Below are 16597 nucleotides of genomic sequence, written 5' to 3' on the forward strand. Positions count from 1 at the left end.
GGTGATGTTCGAGAGATGCGTTACAAAATTCGACAAATAACAAATTTTTATCAAGCAACGCAAAACACATTAAACTGAACACTCAAACAATAGGTTAGTCACAAAATTACAATTTTACAATGACCATACACAACAATAACATCCCTCCTCTAGCAATATAGGGTGTTGGAGGAGAGGGGGGACGACAAATTGTCAGTGTAAGAGGAAAATTGTCATCTAAGAATCTGTGCAGAGCCGGCCGCGGTGGTCTAGCGGTTCAGGCGCTCAGTCCGGAACTGCGGGACTGCTACGGTCGCAGGTTCGAATCCTGCCTCGGGCATGGATGTGTGTGATGTTGTAACGTGCGCGTGGGACACACAATACTCATTAAAGCCTGTACTATGATAAGTGAATGGGGTTCACCTTACAAGACAGGATTTTTGTAGAGATATTGACCGCGTGTACCTGATTGGAGGCAAATCAGGCTTACACCCACTCTGTAATAACAATGATACATCAAATACGTCCGAAATGCAACTACACGTCAGGACGGACAAAAAAGTAACACATAAGATGCTACCAATTTGTTAATAATACGGTCGCCAGCCTAATTAGGCATTAACTGAGTTTCTTCCCTGTACAAGTTGGCAGATATTCGTGCAAAGCAACAAGTAGTAACACTGCATAATATAGTAGAATTTTAGAACCAGAAAATCTATTGAACTGATATTTTCACGTTCTGTACTGATATGAAAAAACCATAAATACATAACACTATACTATAATGTATACTACAAAACTTCGTACTCTCTATTGATCTGATTAAAATCGGGCATAGGTTACCCTAGAAATAGCACTTTCGAGTCACACATTCAATGTCAATTTTGATAAAGATAAAACACTGATAAATTTTGGCTTTTATATTGACTTTAATTTTTGCTGGTCAAATCGATTTAGAACACTTCAGAATTGAAATTAATAAAAAGGGGGGGGGGGGACCCTGAAACTGTTATGATCACTGTATATAAAAAAAAAACTCGATTACTCAAATCATTATGCGCTCAAGATTTCCAATATATGAGTTACTACTCTTTTTATCTTATTTCCTACTCATTTAAATACCATTATATCTGTCTCGAAATAATTAAACTTCATTATTAAATCAATATCAAAGTTATCTTCCAATTTTTTCAGACCCTCGTTATTCATTTACTGGTTCATTAACAAAACAGTTCTTTAAACACCATTCTTACATAGTTAGGTCTGCAAGTAATTATTATTAACATAAAATTTAATTTTTCATTTCGGGACACTCGGATTGCACAACATTTGGAAAGGACCCTATCTAGGTTAGTTATGAGGATAATTAAATGATAGGAAAGTTCTGGTAAAATTTAAGTTGTTATTGAACAGTATGGAACAAAAGTAATACTGGTCCATACGAATACAGTACTAAAAGTTTCAACCTGCTTGTATCGATGCGGCGGTTGGCGGGCGGCGAGATGGCGAGGCACAGAGCACACATACAACCATAGCTATGGCCCTTGACGTATCGGCACTATATTTCTTCATAGCGTCGCAATACTTTTCCATTTAGTGCCTATGGAATTTTGCCATGCTGTATGGGAGTTGGAACGGCATACCCGAGGCTCAATAAAACTGCGCCTTTCAGGAGAGCCTCCTCGCTCCAGAACGTGTTGCTCTAACCAGTGCCAAACTCCAACTAACTACCGCTGAGCCCGTTGTGCCGTACAGTGCCCGCGTGCATTTTCCCGCGCTCGCCTGCCATCCACCTTTTACCGCTCCTTTACAGGCCGAGTATTCACCCGAGGTTTTGCATTCTACATACCTTAACACATTGCCTACGTATGGACCAGACGCATAGTTACAATTTTAAACATGTTACAACAGTTTCAACACTTGTTACCTTTCAATTCTATTACAATATTGCTTGACATTTGACATAAACATTAATTTTCACATTGAAATTTGTTTACAGTTTTCTTAACATAATGGCATGAAACAAAAAAGAGATGAAAGCAGAACATCAATTACTCAAGTTTATCGAAAAATCAGAGCAAAAAAAATTACTTATTTGTACAATAGTACAACGTCGTTGTTGTTACAATGTCCTTAGGTTAGTTAGGTTTAAGTAGTTCTAAGTTCTAGGGGACTGATGACCACAGATGTTAAGTCCCATAGTGCTGAGAGCCATTTGAACCAATCTGTGCAGAAAACATTCACTCTGGTACTTCGTTATTATATAATTTCGCCAAGGAACCACTGCCTGTCTTTATTCAATGTTGTAACTTAATTATAAACGAATAATCTCATTAAGGTCTTTTAAAAAATACCGTTTAACATTCGCCCTTCTACCTAATGATGGTGGGGACTGTCCACAGGCACATATAAGTGATTTGTTTAACGCAACTATTTTTATAATGCAATTTGATGGGTTCCCTGACACTTATATGTACGCCCAGTAAGAGCTCGTTAATATTATTTATATTAATCTAGAAAGTTGCCTATGGTTTTCCCATCATATACCTAGAATTATACTGCAGATAATTAGTTATTCATGCTATGCAGACAAGTTCCCTGTCCCCTTCAAACTGACTCAAAAGTTATACTATATCAGATAAATCCAACCCACGTAAATTAAATGATCAGGATAAATTAATGCCTACGAAAGAACAAATGCAGTTATCTTCATCATATTTATTTAAGAATTGAACCCATGGATTATGAAATCATTTATAAAACTGATATTCTCAGAAATAATATAGAGTACAGATTTTCTGTGTGTTCGTATTGGCCCTTCACAGTTTTGCTCTGTCCTGTTTAACGCACACGATCGGCTAATATACATAGAATAACTGGCATCAGCTTTGTATGAAATATCCGAAGAAATCGTTACCCCAATAAGCAATGTGAGATCTCAGTGCAGAAAGAATAGTACTGTTGATCTCAGCCATTTATCATTACGTTCCTACACTGCCAAAACGTATGCTACATCACCGAAATCGTAGATATGCGGCAACACAGAGCGCCGCTCCTCATAGAAGTCGGCACCAACAGCACTGCTGGAGCGTGACTCTAAAACATTGGACGGCTGACTGCGGTCCATATACTGTAAAATGAATGGTGCCTTATAACTTCACTGTACAACGGATGAAGTGCTCTCTGTCACTGTTTGCTGAACTAGACGCGAACCCCAGCAGTCGGACGAAGTTCAGATGTCTAAGTATAGCAGCAAGTACAACTATCTACTGTGGCAGAGCACAAGAGAGCAAGTCCGTACATGGTCTGCACAGAGCGCGTCCGATCTGAGCGTGCTCTAAAACGGAAGACAGCAGACTGACCACGATTCTTTACTGCGTTTCCTGCTGTAAGTCTCGGTTCCTCTCCCTTTTAAACGTGGATGGGAAATCATATTTCTGGAAGTCGCTGAAACATGGTACTTAGGGAAGGCAGGAAAAGGTGTGGACGGGGCCTTACTCACTTACCATTGGTTGCTCTGTTTTTGATTTTTCAATCACGTACACTTTATTTGGAACCAACTGCGTATAAGGTTGACAACAAGGAACAATTATGAAATTTGACTGTTAAGACAATATCTAATTAAAAATTCCTTAGACAAATTGCATTCACGACTGAAGGCCTTATTGACCAGATATTCAGATTATTTGTCGGCTGAAGGTCCCAATAGTAACTACTCAAAACAATTTGACCGCTGAAGGCCTAATAGCAAATTCTTACTAAAATATTATAAAAAGGAGAATCATATTAGGAGACAATATCTGATTAAAATTTCTTAAGTCAAAATTGCATTCATGGTTGAAGCCCTTATTAACAAGAAATTCAAATTATTTGTCGGCTGAAGGCCCCAATAGTAATTACTCAAAAACAATTTGAGGGCTTAAGGCCTAGATAGCAAATTCTTACTAAAATATTATAAAAAGAAGAATCATACTAAGAAACAATATCTAAATAAAAAAATTCTTAAGTCAAAATTGCATTCATGGCTGAAGGCCTTATTGACCATGTAATCTCCCCACAAAATTCAATTCACATTTAGTGTAACCTCAAAAACAGAAAAATTCCTAAACTTCTCAACAGTAAAAAAAATTGTAATTATGTCGTTCACATTCAGTGTAACGCCCCAACAAAAAATAAATTCAGTAACCTGGTAATAATACAATGTAACTAACCTCTCAATTAAATTGTCGCTCACTTATAACTTTTCAATAATTGACTGTGAATTTAACATTTTGGACGTCAGCAGTGCTGCGTCAGGGCCCTGAAAGATCATTCTGAATAAAAAAGAAATTTCTTACCTCAATGAAATCGCCGGATAACGCATATATATCTGCTCTTACAATAAATTTTTCTGGCACAGCCCTGTACAATGCTGCCCGATAGATTTGTCATTTATGAAAGGAAACAACTGATTTTTCTTTTGTAATAATCGGGACGATCGTGGGTTGGAGAAATTAGTAAATTCTTTAAATTTAAATGAATGGTTGTTAAAAGTTACTTTTTATGAGAAAGATTATTATTAGGAGATTTTTTAAAACATTTACATGGGACTTGAGATAACATTACTACATGTGTTCGAGGCTGCTTTTTACCTTATACAATAATACTCAGGCTCCGGCATCGCTGCACCACGACCGGCCCAGCCAACACGATACACCAGACCAGACTGCTCGCTAGCAACAACTTACTGCTACAGCTACACAGTTCCTACTGCAGTCAACACTGCTCTCTGGTCTGAGATTCTCTTATACCTTACATATCGCAGGCAGCGCGTGAGCAATACATCGAAATTACATCTGCTCGGACCTCTTACAACCAGATATTCAGATTATTTGGAAAGGTGGCTTTGATTTGTGGCTTTCATTTCGCAGATTATTCTGCATGTTTGAAGTAAATAAACCCATATAATGGTTAATTAGTCTTATTAGGTGGATTAGAAAGAGAGATACGTGACGATTAAACACATGTGTGAAATAATACGTGCTTTGGTAATGATAATATTTAGTTGCATGCTGTAGGTGTAAGCAAAGTAAATTTGCCAGTGGAGGCGAGGAGTGGTCGGGCTCAGCCGGGTGCCAGGTGAGAGAGAGAGGGTAAATGTCGAGCAGAGAGAGAGCGTCCAACGTACGCGCTGGCGCCGCCCGGTCGCGCGATGTTTTAACGGCAAATGGACTGAGCACTGATTGGGCAGTTCATAAGAAAGTGCGGGAAACGCTGAGGGTCAACGCCCGCTGTTTGAACAGAGAAATTTTTGGATAGCTGGAGAAATTGTATCACTCTGCGAGGGAGATTTGGGAGGTCTTTGCAGCGTCGGGATTGGCTGATTAAGAGTTTGGCGGCAAGATTGTCGCAAGATCATCGGGCAGAGCGAGGCAGAGAGAGAGCGTCTGGTGCCGTGAAAGCGGACAGTCGCAAAGTGCGGTAGCTCTGAGATAGGGACTTAGATTCTGAAGACTGTGCTGTGTATGATCTAGAGCCTGCAGCTACAGTAAGACATCGGCGTCCACGATAGGCATTGCATTGACTACTAGTATAATTGCAGTTGATTCCGCCTTACAGGCTGGCAGTCACCATTGAACGTAGTCAACCAGTGCACAGAGCTATCATACTGGTATTGCACGTTGGTACAAGACACACTGGGCTGCACCTTAAAGGTTGTTGAGCGAGTCTTGAAAGCGTTGTATACCATTTAGAGGAAATATAAGGCTTGTGGTATTAGTAGTTTCTGAGTAGTTTATTCTACTCAAGATATTTGAGAGACTTATCTTAATTCAGCGACTTCGCAGCTCTAGTCGTCGCCCCAGCAGTATCGACGGAGCCTGCACGCTGGTAGACGGTATTGTAAAACTTGCAGCAGCGGCAGTAAAGTTCATAAATAGTCGTAGGATCGTGGTCTTGCCATCCACTGAGCATCATGCAGTTTTGCTTACGATTCGTTATTGGTTATTTGTCTTTTTTCATGTTGTTTGGTTTGTTTCGTGGTGGTGGTGTCCGAAGTACGTATTATTTCAGACACAAAAGAGATTATAGGAACACAGTCAGATCGCATTTACCATTTGCTTATCCAGGGGCATAATTAAATCTAACTTCGCATCAACTTAACATTAAGAGCTGAGAGCCAATCTTATCAGTGTAGTATATCTAAGAACAGTGTACAATTTGTTTAATTTGTTTTCATTCATGATTTGTTCAATATGATCTAACTTCTATCGTGAGTTAATTTACAATAAATACAAGTTATTTACAATATCGCTTTTGATTCAGTAGTAGGTGGTAGTTAGCCGTCACTGTCACATTAATAAATTTCATTCATGTTGAATACCGGCCACAGCCCCAAAGAAGAAGCCCTACAATTTGTCGGCTGAAGGCCACAAGCAATACTTCAGAACAATTAACAGCTGAAGGCCTGAATTACAAATGAGGAAGATAATTACAGTTAGAAAATTTCAAAACCATTTTTTAAAACAATCATATTAAAAAATTGACTGTAACACAAGCTACACTGATAGCTGAAGGCCTTATTAAGAAGAATTCAAATTATTTGTCGGCTGAAGGCCACAAACAATAGGAATAATTTTAAAAAATATTATTTTTAAACAATTGTCACAATCAGACCAAATAAAGAAGGGAGTGAGCCATAGATAGTGCTCCAAGGATCGACCTGTGAAAAAGTCCCTACAGCTGCGTAAGCGGTGAGACGGGCAGCAAAGAGCTATGCTCACTTAATAGGATGGCAACTCAAACTAGGGAAAGCTTAAATGCCGACCAGCACACTCGCAAAAAGATGCGATAACCAATACCACGATAGAATAACAGTTAACATCGTCAAATGACAAGCATTCAATTACACAAGTTGGCTTCACCAAATCCTAGTACGCAGACAGGTTTAAGACCAAACTGCCTATTGAAAATCTGACTAGATGCACCTGGAACCGCAAAAGACAATTCCACGCAGTTTGGAACGATCGGCCAGTCAGTTATTTTTCGCCGAATGTATTACGCGACAGCCGATTGATCGCACGAGCGATGTAAGGTGGAGTCCCTTCATGTATCAAAATATCTGAGTCCAAAGTACCTTTCCCCGTAGAGCAGGGCTCATATGTTGGCGAAGCAGATCACAGAAACATGTGCCGTTCACGCTCCGTGTCCTTGGTTCTTAGGGCACGAGATCCTCAGAGAAAAATGGAACAATCATGACCTGTGCCATGAAGCTACACACACAGTGACGCGTTCATTATGCTCGGGAACTTCACGAACGTTCGTCAGCAGTGATGATTCTCAAATGCAGCAAATGTGGGAATTCATTGCCGCAGTTGGCGTGAATTGTGCTTCGTCATTCCACAATATGTTCGAAGGCCATATATCGTCAACTTCAGTCCTTGCAGGAAACATAAGAGCAATGTTTACTCACATGTCTGCGTCACGCCGCAAAAGTTGGTGAGTGATGTGAAGCTATTACGGATACCATTTCACAATTTTCGCAGCACTTTTAGAACGGTGCATCATGGAATGTGCAGCTGCTGTGACATATCTTTTCCACTGCTTGAAAATCACACACTGCGTGCAGAAATCCCAGTCATGGCAGTAACAACTTCTTCAACAAATTGTGGTGCAATTGGCCTCGGCCACTCCAGGATAAATTCCCATATCGTAGTTAATTCGAACTTTCGAATAATGTTGTTCAACCTCGGTGCGGAAAGGGAACCTCTCCGTATTCAGCGCTATTGCTATCGCTTTGATGAAATAGCTGTTCGAGTAAAGACCTGCTCACCTTCTCCAGACCTTGTTGACTGACTATAACTGTAATGCACATTGATGCTTGTGTTTGAACCCTCCGTTGCTGTAACAGTAGGGGCACCTAACTGCAAGTCATGACATTAACTCTACCAACAACGCAAATCTTCCAGTGCGCACTGTGAACATCATTCGTATAAAGTTGGATACCCATGCAGTAAATAGGTTTTCCGTCTACAATAACTCAAGTAACAGAAGTTTAGTTATAACCCCACTGTACTACAAATTTATCTTTCTTTTTTTGTTTTAGTCTTTGTCCGTGTGGTTTGTTGACTATTCAGACAATAAACTGCGCATTAAAGACAGCAAATCTCAAAATAGGACCAAACAGTAACACATTAGCAAATATCAACATTCATAAAACAGAAAAAAACACAAAGATACAATAATTCTGGAATTTACAAAATAGAGTGCAGATAATGTAATGAAGTGTACACTGGACAGACAGGCAGAACTTTTAAAACAAGATATCCATATGACTTAAACGTAAGCGAAAATAACCTTTCCACTTTCGGCACGTATCTCCGAGAATGCAAACATCACACTGAAAATATCGAGAGAAATCTCACTATTTTACATAATGCCTCCAAAGACCTGTTAACGGATATTTTGTAAGAAATAGGAATCTACATTTATACGAATAAGCACCTAGAACAAAAGTTAAACTAATTAAAAAAATTCACAGAAAACTTCTAATGCCCTTTAATCAGCATATGAAATGTACTCTGTCCTACAGTAATCACCGAATACGTAACTACGAACGATTTATAGAAATGAAAACTTATTGCACCACTGTAATGAAATGTGTCTCACTCTGAATACAGCCAGCGTCATTAATGCAATCGTAGAGTAAGTTGAATATTTCAGAAATTGTATTAGATCATATAATAAAAGTCATTGCATCACCATCTATCAAAATTACAATAATATCTACGAAAATAAGTCAGCTTGACACGCAGTGAACTCCAACGAAAACAAATTCTCCATCATACGTGAAACGTCGTTGTCGCGTGGATCAAATCATGCTGGACAATGAAGGTTTCACATTTAATACAAATACAGGGTGATATAAAAATAAAGAAATCTCAGTTGCTTATTACAGACAAATTGGTATAGGTATGCGTATTCAAATACAGAGATATGTAGACAGGTAGAATACGGCGCCGCGGTCAGCATCATCTATGTAAGACAACAAATGTCTGGCGCAGTTGTTTGATCGGTTACTGCTGCTACAATGGCAGGCTATCAAGATTAAGTGACTTTCAACATGGTGTTATAGTCGGCGCTCGAGCAGTGAGACACAGTATCTGCGGGGTAGAGATGATCTGGGGATTTTCCTGTACGACCATTTCAATTTTGTACCGTGAATATCAGGAATCGGGTAAAACATGAACTCTCCGACATCGCAGCGGTCGGAAAAAGACCCTGCAAGAACGGGACCGATGACGACTGAAGAGAATCGTTCAACGTGAGAGAAGTGCAACTCTTCCGCAAATAGCCGCATATTTCAATGCTGGGCCATCAACAAGTGTCAGCGTGCGAACCATTCAACGAAGCATCACCGACATGGGCTTTCGGAGCCGAAGGCTCACTCGTGTACCCTTGATGACTGCACGACACATGCTTTATGCCTCGCCAGGGCCCGTCAACACCGGCATTGGACTGTTGATGACTGGAAACATGCCGCCTGATCGGATGAGTCTCGTTTCAAATTGTATCGAGTGGATAGAGTTATATGGGTACGGAGACAATCTCATGAATCCATAGACCCTACATGTCAGCAGGGGACTGTTCAAGTCGATGGAAGCCGCGCGGGATTAGCCGAGCGGTCTTAGGCGCTGCACTCATGGACTGTGTGGCTGGTCCCGGCGGAGGTTCGAGTCCTCCCTCGGGCATGGATGTGTGTGTTTGTCCTTAGGATAATTTAGGTTAAGTAGTGTGTAAGCTTAGGGACTGATGACCTAAGCAGTTAAGTCCTATAAGATCTCACACACATTTGAGCATTTTTCAAGTCGATGGAGGCTCTGTAATGGTGTGTGGAGTGATATGGGACCCCTGATACTTCTAGGTACGGCTCTGACAAGTGACACGTATTAAGCATCCTGTCTGATCACCTGCATCCATTCATGTCCATTGTGCATACCGACGGACTTGGAAAATTCCAGCAGCACAATGCGACACCCCACACGTCCAGAATTGCTACAGAGAGGCTCCAAGAGCAGTCTTCTGAGTTTAAACACTTTCGCTGACACGAACTCCCCAGACTTGAACATTACTGAGCATATCTGGGAGCCTTGCAACGAGCTGCTCAGAAGAGATCTCCACGCTCTCGTTCTCTTACGGATTTATGGACAGCCCTACAGGATTCATGGTGTCAGTTCCCTCCAGCACTACTTCAGTCATTAGTCGATTCCATGCCACGCCACGCTGCGGCACTTCTGCGTGCTCGCGGGGGGCCCTAGAGGATATTAGGCAGTTCTAGCAATTTCTTTGGGTCTTCAGTGTACGAAGGTTCAGAGTCGCACAGACACTGCACCATGCACGCAATATGAACACCATGCGTTGCTCGAAAAATATCGAAAGGATAGTCCATTTCATTCCACTCACGAACCAACAGGCTCCTGTTTATTGGAAAGACAGATTCAACAGTTCAATTTCTCAGATCTTGTAGCTGGCATAGGTGAGACAAATACTCTGTCTTTCATGTACTCACAAAGAAATAAATCGCCAGGTCCGAGGTCTGGTTGCCTGGGAGACCAAAAACAATGAGCAAGATCCTTCAGTTCTGCTCTTACAATCGCCGGCCCTGTGGTCTAGCGGTTCTAGGCGCGCAGTCCGGAACCGCGCGACTGCTACAGTCGCAGGTTCGAATCCTGTCTCGGGCATGGATGTGTGTGATGTCCTTAGGTTAGTTAGGTTTAAGTAGTTATAAGTTCTAGGGGACTGATGACCACAGATGTTAAGTCCCATAGTCCCATAGTGCTCAGAGCCATTTGCTCTTACAATCCAACTTTATGGGATGGTGTTGTTAAGATTTAAGGCGCACCTCACGCTGAAAGGAAAGTAGAGCACCGTCGTGCATAAAAATGAAATCACTGGCATATTCGTGAAGTTGAGGCAACAATCAATTTTGCTGCATGTCCAGGTGTGACATTTCCGTCACAGTCTCCTCCGTAAAAAGAAATGTCTTTTAACTTTGTGAACAGAGCCGGCCGGTGTGGCCGAGCGGTTTTAGGCGCTACAGTCTGGAACCGCGCGACCGCTACGGTCGCAGGTTCGAATCCTGCCTCGGGCATGGATGTGTGTGATGTCCTTAGGTTAGTTAGGTTTAAGTAGTTCTAAGTTCTAGGGGACTTATGACCTAAGCAGTTGCGTCCCATAGTGCTCAGAGCCATTTGAACCATTTTTATTTTTTTGTGAACAGAAGTGGGAAAAAACACACTGAGTAGAAATTCTTCCAGTCCATATGCGGCATAACAGCAAACCAGTGCTTAAAAATATTTGTTAAGAACAGTCTTGGTTGCAATTTTAGTTTTCTTTATTTCTCAACGATGCGTTTCACCTTATTTAGGCATATTCAGGTTATCTTTTCTGGATGGACGCGAGAGGCACCAAGATCTGCATGAAGCGTTCCCGTTCACAGGAGGCCCCATCCTACTGTTACTCGCTCCTGTGAACGGGAACGCTTTATGCAGATCTTGGTGCCTCTCGCGTCCATCTAGAAAAGATAACCTGAATATGCCTAAATAAGACGAAACGCGTCGTTGAAAAATAAAAAAAATAAAATTGCAACCAAGACAGTTTTTAAACAACACACTGAGCCTCGGTGAGTCCTTTCATGTTCGACGAAGACGCCAAGAGCTTGCGACCCCAAAATTCTCACATCAGTGTGGCTTACCCGACAAATGAAACGTCGATTCGTTCGTAAATGTGAGTTTTTAGGAAAAAGTGTGCTCTGCCATATCCTGGAGAACTGAAATGAAAAATTCGTACCTTCTGTTACGCCGATGGGACGCAGTTGCTACGGTGACTACAACTTGTTAGGCTTCTTAGGCAAACGTCGTTTCTGAACACGTCACACCGTTGTCTGAGGAAGTTGAAGACCCTGGCCTACCCGTCTTGTGGACTTCCGAGGGCTCCGTATGAACGCATCTCGGATACGTTCGACATTCTCATCAGTCGTACATGACCGACCAATGTTCTCCCCTTTGCATATGCAACCAGCTTCCCAGAATTATATACGCCATTCATAAATCTGCTTGTGCAGAGGCGGCTTCCTGCTGAAGCGACGGCGGAATGCGCGTTGTACTTGAACAACGGTTTGACTTCGTGCAACTTCCAACTTACAAAATTATTTCTCGTGTGGTATAGCCGCCATCTTGCTACTAACTAACAACAGCGTAGCTGCGTCAAGACTTTGAACCTTCCACTATACAGTGACATGCGCAATGTGCTTCTATCTTTATTGATTGTCTCTAATAAACAACTTAAATCTATTCATTCCTTCTGAGTCACCCCGCATACCATATACTCATACACTGATATTCTACAGTAATGTGTAACTACAACTGTGCCATATTTTAAAACAGAGTTGAGCTACATCTAAAGCGTGATAACATAAATAGAACAATTCACACGATTTATATCCAGAATAGAATATACGTAAGTATTTACCATCTGAACCATATTATTACTGATACCTTTTTTACTTACCTACCGACCTAGGGGAAGATCAGTTTGAATTCCGTAGAAATATTGGAATACGTGAGGCAATACGGACCCCACGACTTATCTTAGAAGATAGATAAAGGAAAGGCAAACGTACGTTTCTAGCATTTGTAGACTTAGAGAAAGCTTTTGACAATGTTGACTGGAATACTCTCTTTCAAATTCTGAAGGTGGCAGGGGTAAAATACAGGGAGCGAAAGGCTATTTACAATTTTTACAGAAACCAGATGGCAGTTATAAGAGTCGAGGGGCATGAAAGGGAAGCAGTGGTTGGGAAGGGAGCGACACAGGGTTTTAACCTCTCCCCGATGTTATTTAATCTATATATTGAGCAAGCAGTAAAGGAAACAAAAGAAAAATTCGGAGTAAGTATTAAAATCCATGGAGAAGAAATAAAAACTTTGAGGTTTGCCGATGACATTGTAATTCTGTCAGAGACAGCAAAGGACTTGGAAGATCAGTTGAACGAAATGGACAGTGTCTCGAAAGGAGGATATAAGATGAACATCAACAAAAGCAAATGAGAATAATGGAATGTAGTCGAATTAAGTCGGGTGAAGCTGAGGGAATTAGATTAGGGAATGAGACACTTAAAGTAGTAGATGAGTTTTGCCATTTGGGGAGCAAAATAACTGATGACGGTCGAAGTAGAGAGGATATAAAATGTAAACTGGCAATGGCAAGGAAAGCGTTTCTGAAGAAGAGAAATTTGTTAACATCGAGTATTGATTTAAGTGTCAGGAAGTCGTTTCTGAAAGTATTTGTATGGAGTGTAGTCATGTATGGAAGTGAAACATTGTCGATAAATAGTTTGGACAAGAAGAGAATAGAAGCTTTCGAATTGTGGTGCTACAGAAGAATGCTGAAGATTAGATGGGTAGATCACATAACTAATGAGGAGGTATTGAATAGAATTGAGGAGAAGAGGAGTTTGTGGCACAACTTCACTGGACGAAGGGATCGGTTGGTAGGACATGTTCTGAGCATCAAGGGATCACCAATTTAGTATCGGAGGACAGCGTGGAGGGTAAAAATCGTAGAGGGGGACCCAGAGATGAATACACTAAGCTGATTCAGAAGGAAGTAGGTTGCAGTAGGTACTGGGAGATGAAGAAGCTTGCACAGGATAGAGTAGCATGGAGAGCTGCATGAAACCAGTCTCAGGACTGAAGACCACAACAACAACAACACCTTTATTACCCACATTCGAGCCATCCACTCACAAGAAAGATCTTCTTCTCTGTAGTAGATGACCTGAGAAAATGGGCAAAGCTCGAAACTAGTCAGCCAATAAATAACACGGCATGATGAAAAACTTGAGATGCAATTTCGCAATACTTGCATAGTATTCCTGCTTACTCTGAAGCATAGACTGTCCTTCAGAGAGTGCCGAACTTGTGCTGAACGCAAAAAAGCTCAGCTGAGCCCCGCCCCCCCACCTCCCCCCCCCCCTCCCCCCCACTCCCCACAAAAATACTTTCGTCCCATCCGACCATCATAAATGCATATACAGACAGGCAGTAGGGAGCAGCCCAGAATATTGATAACGGAAAAAGCAGAGCAGATTTCGGGGTCAGGAATCCGGAACAGAGCGACACGAGTTCGCAAATTCGAGCGGACGCCGAGGTGCGACAGGCTCGCCGCCCCGCGGGCCCGCCACCCTCGCCGCCCCCGCCACCCCCGGCCGCCCCCGCGCGACGCCGACCAGCCGACCGCAATTTAAACCAGGCGCACCATGCCGCGCCCGCGCTGCATTTCCACCCGCCCGGGAAATAATGCAAAACGACTGCCGCGAGTTATCCGAAACCACACGCCTAATGGCATCCGGAATATTAAATGACCCAACAAATGGGCAAAAGTACACGTTTTGTATTTATGTTTTATACTTGTCACAATATTGGCCACGGATACGCGTGTATATAACGAGCGGCGTGCGGGCCCGTCGCCGAGAGAATCGCTGTGTTGGTGGGCGGTCGTGTCGGCGCTTCGTGGAGGCCAGTTTTAACAACAACACTGCTTTACTCCCCCCCCCCCCCCTGCCGTCCAAAAGTACGACAGAGAGAGAGAGAGACAAGAGATAGAGAGAGAGGGGGAGAAATATTTTTCGTCAGTTCCAGCGATGCGCTCGTGACTAAAAAATTCAAAAAATCCTCGATCGGTTTAAAAATACCGGGGCTCGTTGTCATGTAACTGTCAAAATATTACAATTTAGATTTATAAATTAGCTATGTCGAGATCTTTTAGAGACGGAAAGTGACTCTAAATGCATGCGGGATGAGAAGTGACAAAAAGCTACCAGCATGAGGTGACAACACATGGGCGGGACAGAGAGCAATGTCCATTATGTAACTGATTCGCAAAATAGCATCTGTAATAATAGTAGTAATAGCAATAAGCGCCTGTCAAACTAAACCAAAGATATCACTATAAAATATGGTTCGACCAAGAGTTTTCACAAGTTCAAATATCTTGCAACATGATACACGGAATGGGCTCGAGAAATCAGCTCACGAACGGAGATATTAAAAGATGAATGGAGAATTCTACAAGAACGGAAGCGTCTGCAATAAATCATGCCTATAGGTAAGGTAAAAGTCAGACATAACAACTCTGCCATCAAGCCAGATACCTTATACGCGACAACAAATTTCGACACGGATCGGAAATGCGCATAAAAAGTGTTACCACAAAAATCGTAGGGCCATGTAAGACAGAAGAGGCTACAGATTGCGGAGTAATCGAAGAGATCGAACAGATATCTAACGTCGATCATGACATGAAGAAACGTCGCGTGAAATTTTACGGACATATGAAGAGGGTGTCGGATGCAAGGGAAACTAAACAGATGTTGAAGTATACAGAAAGCATTAAGAACATGAAGTGGGTCACTGAAGTGGTAAAATACCTCAAGGATGCTGGCATAGCAGACTCAGACATCAGACTGAACTCGTGAAAGAAACTGCAGAAAAAGTCGGCCAAAATCTTTTGAAAAATCGGGATAGATGACCTGCAGCAAAAACGTGCCACAGTTCAAGGAGACGAAATATGGTGAAATTAAACGAGTACCACTATTTGATTATATTAGTAAAACCGAATCAGGAAATGGAACCGAAACAAAACCAAAAGAAATTAGGTGCTAAAAGACAGAAACCGCATATCAACTTAGCCAAAATGTCCACAACAAGAAATTTATCTCCAGACACACAAAACTAAGACATTACAATGCCGTAAGTAAACGAAAATGCCTCCCCGGATCAGAAACACTACTTTTGCACAGGAAAACGAACACTTAAAACGCTAAAGAAAAGGAACACAAAATCGTAAGAAAAATTCTAGGTCCAAAACTTGTAGGCAAACAGTACCGACTCAGAGACAAACAGGATATCAAACAATAACACACATACATCCTTGGTGACATTTGAGAACGTATGAGATTCTGTTGATGAATAGTATGAGCCCAGATAGACTTACGAAAAAACAGTCGAATCTTTGACAACAGGCGTAAAGCCACACCAGACACAATGAAATTGATTTGTTAGATCAGAACTGATCTGCAACACGCATAAATTACACTATATGACGTCCAAAACCAAGAAATCTTCAGTTTCAAACACCACAAATGGCAAGTTGACCAAGAGGATAAGCCAAAGAAAAAGACTGGAACAATGAAAAGAGAAAAGAAGCCCCCAGGAAAAGAATGAAAGAAATATGGGCACAAAGGAAGGCAAATTCCATCGCTAAGTACTTTGCGTGGTCCTAACGGGCTTTCTCGATAGATAACAATAATAATAAGAACAGCAAAAATAGTAATCTCCACAACGGGTGCAACCTTGACGTGGTATTGGTGCTTGAGTGCTCCAGTGGAGCTGAAAGGTAAGCCAGCTGTAGCGCAAATTTCTGGCTGGTTCAGCCATGCTGGAGAGGTCAAAGATGAGGGTCAAGTCAAAATTGCGTCAACCCATTTGATCCCAAGGGGCAACAAATCAAAATGGAAGATATAATGCCTCGGGTGTTGCCCAGGATAAAAAGGATCGCAGCATTTATCGAGGAACCTGGG

This window comes from Schistocerca serialis, chromosome 2, assembly GCF_023864345.2.
Source record: "Schistocerca serialis cubense isolate TAMUIC-IGC-003099 chromosome 2, iqSchSeri2.2, whole genome shotgun sequence".
Taxonomy (NCBI): Eukaryota; Metazoa; Arthropoda; class Insecta; order Orthoptera; family Acrididae; genus Schistocerca; species Schistocerca serialis.